Here is a 10,843-nt window from a genome sequence, read left to right as displayed (position 1 = left end):
TTTGACGTCTCTCGTGTTTCATAAGAAAGATAAAGCGTTTGCGATCTATTCAGGTGAGTTTTTTGCGATCTATTCAGGTGAGTTTTCTCTTATAAGCGATGAAACTCACATGTGCTCCGTTTTGACGTCTCTCGTGTTTCACAAGAAAGATAAAGCGTTTGCGATCTATCCAGGTGAGTTTTGCAGCTCTTTTGTTCTCTTTGATCGCGTTTTCCGATTTCTTTCGATGACTTCTATTCGAGGAAGCATTCATCAAGGTCACGAAGCTTTCAGTGAGCATTCTAGAGGCCGACAGTGTGCATTTGTTTCACTTGCAGCTTTGCGTTTTTCATAAACCTAAAGAAAGCGTTTGAATAGCTCTTGATGTTTTATATACATTTTACTAGATCCCTTGTTTTTATTATTATAATTTTTAGCTCGTTACCTTAGCCTAATGTACATAATTATTGTAAATAATTAGTTTTTAATTAATCACACTATTCATAGTATCTCGTTTAATTTATATTTCTCATATGGTTTGTTAGGCGCATTTGATCATATTTACATGTTAATTTGCGCCTTAGAAATATTAAATATTATTATTATTATTAGAACCAACACTTACACCAAAAAATGACATAGCTAGTCATTATTTATTGTATCTCTTTTATACATTCAAAGTACATGTAACCATGTTGTTATAGAAATATATTAATTATATTTCCGTTGAAGTTCCCATTGTCATATTTACATACAAACACTCTACTAACGGCAGCACTCACTTCTCAATGAGAACACCTAGTCTTATACAGCATTTGAAATTCTTGACTTCGTTTATCAATGGTTTCGGTTTTACTTTTTAGTGGCGTGACCAGGAGCGTGACGGTGTTTATCACATATTTAGGGAAATAGCTGGTTTTCACGTGACGTCACTAAAATTCAAACAACAAAACTTTTGATCTTCCTGCGATTTTACTTTAATGATGCATAAGAGCAGCTGAAAACTAATATTCATACAAATTTTCGCCCCGAATGGGTTCTTGGTTTTGTGATACACTACGCTTGAATTTCTAAGCTTTTGCGTGACGCGACATTTACATGACGGTCTAGAGAGCTGTCATGATGGTTAAAAAAAGTGACTTATTTCGGGGAACTTGGCTATCTGAACAGTTCATGTCTTAGAAAAAGTATTATTTTAATGTTTTAGAGCTTCTCGAGGGATAAATTCACGCTTTTGTAGCAAAACTCAGTGGCAGATGTTTCTGGTGGTTTCCGGCCGCCATGTTGGTGCCCATACGGATGGGCACCAGCATGGCGTCTCCATACAAATCTCTGTAAATTTGGGTAAAAAATTTCTTCGCATATCTCGCATAAGAAAAATTTCTGTGAACAGAATTTTGGCGAGAGTCTTTGCATATTTACCTTCTTTTATTTCCCAGATTCTGGACTTTATCTATTGACCGGTTTTGTTTTTTTATTTTGATCTATTTTGAATTGCGTGACACTGAAAACCAGCAATTAATCAGATTTGCGATAAAGTAACTTAATTTCCTATATTTTATTCATTTTATCAGTAGGTAATTAGATAATTAATTAGATACGCGACCCCTCGAGCATGTAGTGTTTAAATGATAATCGTGTTTTAAATAAAGGATTTTACTTTACTTTACTTTACTTTACTTAGTTAAATATGAAACATCTTGACTGGATCCCTCTTTTGAATCGAGCGTATTCGTTTTGCCCGCCAAATCTTTATCATACTTTATCTTGTATGGTAACTCGGAGTCCGTCTACAGTATGAACACTGTTTAGACATTGTCAGTAAATCGAAACCTACAATCTTGGACAAAACAAATGAAACATTAAGACCACCCCTCACCTCATTTCAATGATGGAAAAAATAGCGCGTTTTGGTTGTAGCACGAGTTCAACATTGATTAGGGGGAGGGGTAGTTTTATGTCTTATTTTATTCTGTCCAAGATTGTAGGCTAACGGTGTACAAGCATAGACCAAACATTTATATAAGAAATATATTTCAAAAGCGACGTTTTTCTGGTTCTTGGTTGAATACAACTGATATTTGTTTGACCTGTCTGCTTGGTTTCTGAAGCACAATATGGCCAAAAGGATCATTCTGTGATGTAGACAGCATTGCAATGATCAAGAATTGAATGTTGTTTTGTTCAACACTCGTTTAGTCTCGTTTTACGTATTGATATATTACAACGTAAATACGGTAAAAACCCGCCTGCAAGAAGCTACTTGTTTTGAAGTCTGGTAAAGTAGTTTCTTGTATCTTGGTATAGCTATTGGTAATTTGGGCAAAGTAGGTTTTTAATTAGGTTCTTAATTTCTATGAAGGAGATATATGAGTTGATCACCAGAAAAATAAATAAACCCAAGTCTCAAACCGTTTGGTTCTTGAATAAACAGTATTTATTCACAATTTCACGTATCATTGTGTTTTACATTTTCTTGTCACGTAATTAGCAATCTCAAAGTCACACACTGAGGCTAAAATGTTCATCATAATTTAACTGTCACCCACATGCATATAACAGCCTGCTTGATCTTGCTCGGTTAAACAGGTTCTTACGTTTTTGGCTATTAAAATAGCAAATTTCTGCCAGCAGTTTCTAATGAATACACCACTAGGCTCTTACATAAATACATGTGGGGTTTTGCTGTAACATAAATCTGGAAGGATGATCAACAGCCTTACTCATTACTTATCATCACTAGTGTCTTGTTTCAAATTAAATTGTAAATAATTTAACTTTATGTAGCTAAGGTATATTTTAATATGTAAATAGTGTCCCCAATTATTTTTTTTTAAGCTAAATACCATTAACACTTAAATAGTCTTTCTTTCTCTTTTTCATTCATTCATTCATTCATTCATTCATTCATTCATTCATTCATGGAATATATTGCGTCTTGCATGTATTGTTGTCACTGCCTGTTGTTCAATACTTGTAAATGCACTGATAACTATGTGAAGTAAGGCCAATACACTATTATTAACCGTTTCAGTGTTCTGTAAACAGAATAAAAGAAGGGGTGAATTAATAATCAGATTAAAAAATTATTAATTAGAAAATCATTATTTCCAAAGCCCATTTAAATGGTCTTAAATATATCACATCACCTCATTAAATCACTAATGATTTACGACTTCTTAAAGTTTTGACGGTATTGCATCATTTCCTCTTTTTTATTTACAAAAATTTCAACAGCATAGCTATTTAATTTTCAGTATGATAACAATGGATATCTCAAGAATGGGAATGATCTTTGTTTTAGAAGCACAAAGCCCCGGATTTATTATATTTTCATATCATTGGCAAGCCAAGTCACTAAAGCGGCAATGTAAAATCACTTTGACCCTCAATGCTGGAGGATTTAATGCTTCCCAGTAAATAGAAAAATATACAACACATGCGAAACAGTACTTTTCGTTTTGTTATCAAATGCAATGTACGTTCGAGCAGAAGAAAGATTTCGGACAGCTCACCTTTTCAATCCTTTTAAGAAACTGTCGTCAGTTGCTTTCTGGTATGACCGATCTCAACAGTTGCGATACTTTCAATACCTATCACAAGCCTGAATGAGCTGATTTTCACTCACGGTGATCCCGCGCGGGGAAGTCGCGGTCTACTCACGTTCAAAACGAAAAAAAACGACAAGCAGAGCATGAACTGGGTTCGGACCTGGGCCGTCCCGGTTAAAAAAAAAAAAAAAAAAATTCTTCATGTAGAGGTGGCTTGTTTGCCAATGATATGACTTGAAATAAGTATTAAGGAAAATAGCTATACCTTAAACTTAGAGTGATAGCCGATATGGTATACCATGTGCCGTTGACGAAAGCCTTAAGGAGTCTTTACACCTCACCTATCACAATTTATTATGACAGGAAGAACATACCGCATTATCAAGAACCATGTGAGACTTGTTTTTTGACTGGAAGAACATATCGCATTATCAACAACCGAGAGATTGCTTGTTTCCAGCACGAAACTTTGCAAAGTCTCTTACATAAATATCTTTAAATCATTGCCGTTTTTTGATTTAAGTTTGTTTTACCAACCAAAAGTTTTTCTGCAATCTCATTCACAGTTTACTGGCAGTCGATTATATATACTCGTTGTTTTTTTAATAAATGCTCAACCAATTTTTTTTAAATGACATTTGAATTACAAATTCGGATTTCTTGTTAACTTAAAAGATCGCTTGACTGTTTATGCCTCGGTTAGCGGAGGTTTTGAACTGAGCTACAACGCACCATGAAAAGAATCACTAGACTTATCTGAGATTTTTTAGGAGCCTTGTTTAGGACCGCTTGCTTGATCAGGATTCCTTGCTTGATCAGGATTAAACCGCTCACTTGAATAACAGAAGTAAATTCAGATGTTTTCACTGATTTCCGGTCGCCATATATTTCTACCTTTCTGCGAGGCACAAATATGACGTTTCGATGCGGAACTTTGCAAATTTAATTTGAGTGAAATTTTGTGACGGATAACTGGAGAACTGAATGAGAAGTTGTTTTAATCTTATACAGCATTCCGAATCCTTTATTTTTTTTATTTAGTGATTTCGGTTAGTGGCGTGATCGGGAGCGTGACAGTGAAAACAAGAAATAAACCAAATCATGGGACACAACGTCCGGGCGAAACGTCTCGTGAAACGAAACGTCCGAGCTAAACGACCGGGTGAAATGTCTTGTGAATAAACCGTCAGTAATCGCTGAACGATGAGGATGAGGATGAGGATGAAGATAAGGATAAGGATAATTTATTTTTAAATGTTATATACACAGGGGGTTGCTACTCAGTCCCCCGAGCCGTAGGCTCATGATAAAAGTGTTGGACAAGCTAAAAATACTACACATATGTATATTATTAATTTGGTCGAGTCTTAGAATATTTGATAAATAAGTATGGTCATTGAAATTGTAAGTACGGATTAACATCAAGCGCAGTTACAGCATTGGCAGCCGGTTCCAAAGCTTGCCACCACTAGCAGTGTTCACTGAGCTAACCCACGCTGTCTCTTCGTGCTAACAAAAACCACCCCCTCCCGCAAATCTGCGAGATACGTTCCACGATTGTCGCCTCCCATCTGCAGCAGTTGCATTTGAACAAGATTTTCAGATCACTTTACCACACTATTTCAATTTTCTGAACGTGTTTACACAGATTCAAACATCTCAAACAAAGCGTGTTCAAGCTATGCAGGTGAGTTACTGTGAAAGTCGACACCCTGCGAGCAGAGCATCTTTTATCGCCTTTTTTGAGCGGGATAGGAGACAGAAAAGAAGGCTCTGCACAAATCTGCTTAAGCCTTTGACGTCGCCGTAGCCCCAACTCTTGGGCTATTCATTCCGGTTTGCTTTCGTCAAACTGGTTTTTCGAGTGCGAGCATCAACTTTTACGAGAAACCGATGGTCGAAACTGAGCCCACTGGATGCAAGGAAAACATGGCGGCGAAAGGAGATCGTGCGAAAACGCTTGACAATGCTCTGCTTACACACAAACATCAGTCAGCTTCTATCAAGTCTTTCACATCTGGGACAGATACTTTCGTATCTTTGCCCATGGTCACTGGTCACGGAAAATCTTTCATTTTACAAGCTTATCAACCTTCGCTCCCGTTCGCAGAAGAGTTGCAAAAGCACTCTGAACTCTGATTTTCTCTGCCCATCCATCCCATGTTGTAAATTGTGTCACCACTAACTGCAATGATAGAAGACCAAAACCAAACTTACTAAATTTTCGGTATGAATTGTTTGAAGCTTGGGGAATTTAAACAGGGCGACCCCGGCGATTTGTTGTTTTCCAGTAAAGCTTTAGGAAGTTTCATCAAATCTGAGCCAAAACTGATATTTTTGCGTTGTTTTAGATGAAACTCGTTGTGTGGTTAGTTGGTGAGTTGTCATTCTTCTTTCAGCTTCTTACAGATCATGAGTAATACTCAGCTTTACTGTTTTTCATCGCTATTTTCCTTTGTGTCGGTGAAGGATAATTATGCACAAACGTGAAATAAGGTAAATAAAATGTTAAATAAAACCAAGAATTAAATTGATTCATGATTGTATATATCTGATAATTTAATCATGATATCATTTTGGTTTGACAGATAAACTAGTTTACTAGAAAGCACACTGTGCTGTTTTTATTGTTACTCAGGCATAATTTTGAGCATCTTTATTATTAGTTTGGCATTATTTAATCTTTGCCACAATGAATCAACATTAATTACTGATAAATTATCACTTATTGATATTCACATGGTGATATTCATGTCACACTGGTTTAGTTGGACTGATAATCATGGCCAAGTTCGCTTCCATGTTGCCTATTCTATAGCTGGCAACATGCAGTAAAAGCAATTTTGAAAGTTCCAGTGTTTGCCTGAATGCAACAGCCAGCGCAAAGTTGGGGAAAAATTAATAAGATGTTAAATATGACAGAAAAAGAAAAGAAAAACACATATATTACGAACGTTTGTGTCTGTAATCACAATCATTTCTCTACCGTCAATAGTGAAGCAAAATGAGAATAATTGTGAAGTAACATGTGCATCAGCACAGTTCTTATTTTGGATAATTATCACCTGTTGTATTTGTGTCGTTACGGGCACCGGGTGTGGTGGCTAATACAGAAATGAGGACACTAAAAGAAAGTCTTACCACTAACAGCTTAGACATACATCTAGATGTAAGGCCATAAATCGCCAACAAATCAATACGGATAATAACCGCCCTAACCACCAACAAATCAGTAAGAGAAATATTTGAAACCAAAATATGAACAATGGGTAATATAATCTACATGTACATGTATTTCCGCCAAAGTAATAATACGGAAAATATTTAGAATTACTGCCACTGAAATCTTAGCCACCAACAAAACATAAGTAATTTTTAATGCCTAAAAAAATATGGGTTACCTACATGTATTTCTGCCAAAGTGTTAAAATGGGTAAACTTACCACCAAACTCTTAATAAAGGTAATCTTTACTTAGGTAAAGATTGGTGGTAGATTAAGATAATCTTAATCTACCACCAACAAATGGTAACCTTTATCAACAACCAATCAATAAGTGTAATCTTTACCATCAGCAAATAAACAATAGTAATCTTTACCACCAAAAAATAAATGAGGGTACTCTTTACAACTAACCGATCAATAACGGTAATGTTTACCACCAACATATCTATCAGGGTAATCTCTACCACCAACCGATCAATAAGGGTAATCTTTACCATCAACCGATCAATAAGGGTAATCTTTACCACTAACTGATCAAAAAGGGTGATCTTTACCACTAACCGATGAATAAGGGTAATATTTACCACTAACCGATCAATAAGGGTATCCTTTACCACCAACTGATCAAAAAGAGTAAAGTTTACCACCAACATATCTCTAAGAGCAATCTCTACACCACCCACTGATGAATTCGGGAAATGTTTTCCACCACCATATCTACAAAGTGATCTTTACCATGAACCGTTCAACTTGAACAAGGGTAATGTTTAGCACCAACAAATCTATAAAGGTAATCTTTTCCAATAAGCCATCAATAAAGATAATCTTTACCACCAACCGATCAATGAGGTAACCTTTACCACTAACCAAGCAATAAGGGTAATCTTTACTGCCAACCGATCTATAAGTGCAACCTTCTTTACCAACTGATCAATAAGGGTAATCTTTACAACCAATTAATGAAAAAGTTTAATCTTCACCACCAACTAATCAATAAGGGTAATGTTTACCACCAACATATCTAAAACGGTAATATTTTCCACCAAGCCATCAATAAAGATAATCTTTACCAGCAATCGTTCAATAAGGGTAGGCTTTACCAGTAACCGATCAATAAGAGTTATGTTTACCGCCAACCCATCAATAACGGTAATCTTTACCGTCAACTGATCAATAACGGTAATCTTTACCGTCAACCGATCAAAAAGGGTTATCTTTAGCATCGACCGATCTATAAGAGTAATCTTTACCATTAACTGATTAATAATGGTGATCTTTACCACCAAGCGATCGATAAGGGGAATCTTCACCACCAACTGATGAATAAGGGTAATGTTTACCACCAAATGCAACATAACTGTAAGGGTTATATTTTCCACGAAGCCGTCAAGAAAGATAATCTTTATCACCAACCGTTCAATAAGGGTAGCCTTTACCACTAACCGATCAATAAGTCTTATGTTGACCACCAACCGATCAATAACGGTAATCTTTACCATCAATTGATCAGAAAAGGTGATCTGTACTACCAATCGATCAGCAAGGGTAAACTTTCCACCCAACCGATCAATAAGGGTGATCTTTAACATCAACCAATCAATAAGGGTAATCTTTACGACCAACTGATCAATCTGGGTACTGTCTACCACCAGCATATTTATAAGGGCAATCTTCACAACCAACGATCAATAGGGGTGATCTTTACCGCCACCCGATCTATAAGGGTAATCCTCATCACCGACCAATCAATTAGGGTAATCTTTACCGCGAATTAATCTGTACAAACCGATCAATAAGGGTAATCTTTAACATCAACCGCTCAATAAGAGTAATCTTTACCAACCAATCCAAAAGGGTAATCTCTAACACTCACCGATCAATATGGGAATTGGTTTCCACCAGCACATCTATAAGGGTGATCTTCACCACCAACCGATCAATACGGTCAATCTTCACCACCAACCGACCAAGTTCTGCTTCACATTAATGTGAAGCTGCCTGTTATCTGTCAAGGGACACTTGCGGGATGTTAAAAGTAAAAAAAATTCAGACTTTGAGAGCTCTCTAAAAGAGGTGACGGTCGCTTACTAGAGGTGGTCGCTTACAAGAGGTTTCGAATATAGTGATTTGGCTTGGAAACTTTTGGTATTTTGGAAAACTGGTCGTTGTTCCTTTCCACTCAGAGTGACGTCATGCGATATTTTTCATACGCGATATTTTTTAAACTCGTCTCCCAAAATTATCGCATAAACGCTTGCCCTGATACTCACGGCCCAGGCAAAAGAGGGTTATAAAGTATAGCATTACCAAGACAGACTTTAGGGAGCTTGAACAAACCACGACGACGACGGTAACGAGAACGTCACCAAACAAAGGGTTTAAGGAGCAAAAAAATAGCTGTGCACGTGCGTTAAAAATCTTTTCTTTTCGTACATTTCTTTTCCGTCCTTGCCAAAACAACAACGTGAAATGACCAAGTTCTGCGTAGCCTACTGAACGTAGAAGACGACAATTTTTGGTATTGCCATTTGGAACTGAACGCTGTCATTGCATATTCAGCCTGAGCACGTTTTTAAGCCATGGGAGTACTGAACAGATCTAGAAAATCGCGAATTTCGCTGATAAAATATAAATTATTTTTTTGCTAGCCGTCGTCCTCGGCGTCGTCCTTGTCGTTGCTTAAGCTCCCTTTTATTTGCTGCAACTCGCCGTCTCATGTACAGGTGTATTCATGTGATTGAGTGTGCGTTTTCGGGTCAGTATACAGTGCACAGAATTCATATCATTCAAGTCGCGCAATCTGTAACAATTCATTTTTTGGCAAAATAAAAGCAATCGTTTCCAAACTTATTCGTTCGTTGACATCAAAGATAAAATAGAAGTATTTAGTTTTTCTCTCCTGCATCCGCTGCAGTATAAAATTAGATTATAGCGTTCTTTAATAATTTTACTGAATATTTTTTTTTCGCCGCTGAGAAGGAAGAAAATTTCGCTAAATTTGATATTACGAAACAATGGCTGTGTATTGGAAATATTTGCGGTTAAATAAATTTCAAATCGAATGTTTTAACACGGGTTATAAGCAATGCCATCTTGATTTTTCATTGAAGAGGAATATTTGGTCACTTTCACCCTTTCACTGCTGATAAAAGGCCTACATGAAAAAATGTGTGGATAAAAACTAAATGCAATGAAGGTGAGAAAAGGCTATTTAAATGCGTATTTTTTTCTGGTACAATCGATTCATTTTTCCTGAGAATCATCGGAAACGCTACAAGGCAGTTTTAAAAATTGTTATAATTATTTTCCATGCCGTAAAGTAAACCGAATAAAATCCAAACGAAATAACGGAAAACCCAAAGTTAGCAATTCGATTTTCATATAGCGAAAATAAAAAAAAGAAGATAACAAGTCTCTTTAAGCTCTGTTGGCCAAGTTGAATGGTACCAAAGATACTCCGTTATGAACTTTGGTCCCGCTTTGAAATTAGTTTAAAATTAGTCGTTATTTTAAATTATCACTTTTTTATCACGAGAATGTGTGTAGTGTTCTTACGTAACAACGCTATTCACACCGACTCCTCGCAGGCTTACACTGTGAACCTTATTCGCGTAGAATGCTATATAGATAACGTTTCCTACTGTCGAAAAACAAAGTTTAATAAGCCAAATTACTAATTGGAACTTTTCTATATCAGGAAAATGTGTTTAGTGTGCATATATTACAACACTATTGTCACTGACTCCTCGTGGGCAACGTGTCAATCAAAGTCTTAAGTTAATTGATTTGGAACTGAAAAAGCGAATGAACCTTGCCATTTTCATGTTCGTCAAGTCAAGTCAGGTGAAGTTTATTGTGTATATACACATAGCTTTTGTGAAGACAATCTCCCCAGCTAGTTTGCAGGTATAACAGAAAGTAAAAGTAAAAAGACCTAAATTGAGATAATACCTTCAACAAATAACTAAGATAATATAAGATTAAAATATAACATTTAAAATCTTTTTACATTATAGGACTAGATATAACTTTTTATAAAATAAGATTAAGCTAAGACTAATAAATAATACAAGGTATAAAGTTTAACGA

The sequence above is a fragment of the Orbicella faveolata genome, unplaced genomic scaffold (genome assembly GCF_042242905.1).
Source record: "Orbicella faveolata isolate gen_17 unplaced genomic scaffold, um_ofav_v1 contig_35, whole genome shotgun sequence".
NCBI classification, from domain to species: Eukaryota; Metazoa; Cnidaria; class Anthozoa; order Scleractinia; family Merulinidae; genus Orbicella; species Orbicella faveolata.
The sequence above is the reverse complement of the archived record's forward strand: the minus strand, read 5'-3'. Positions refer to the sequence as shown.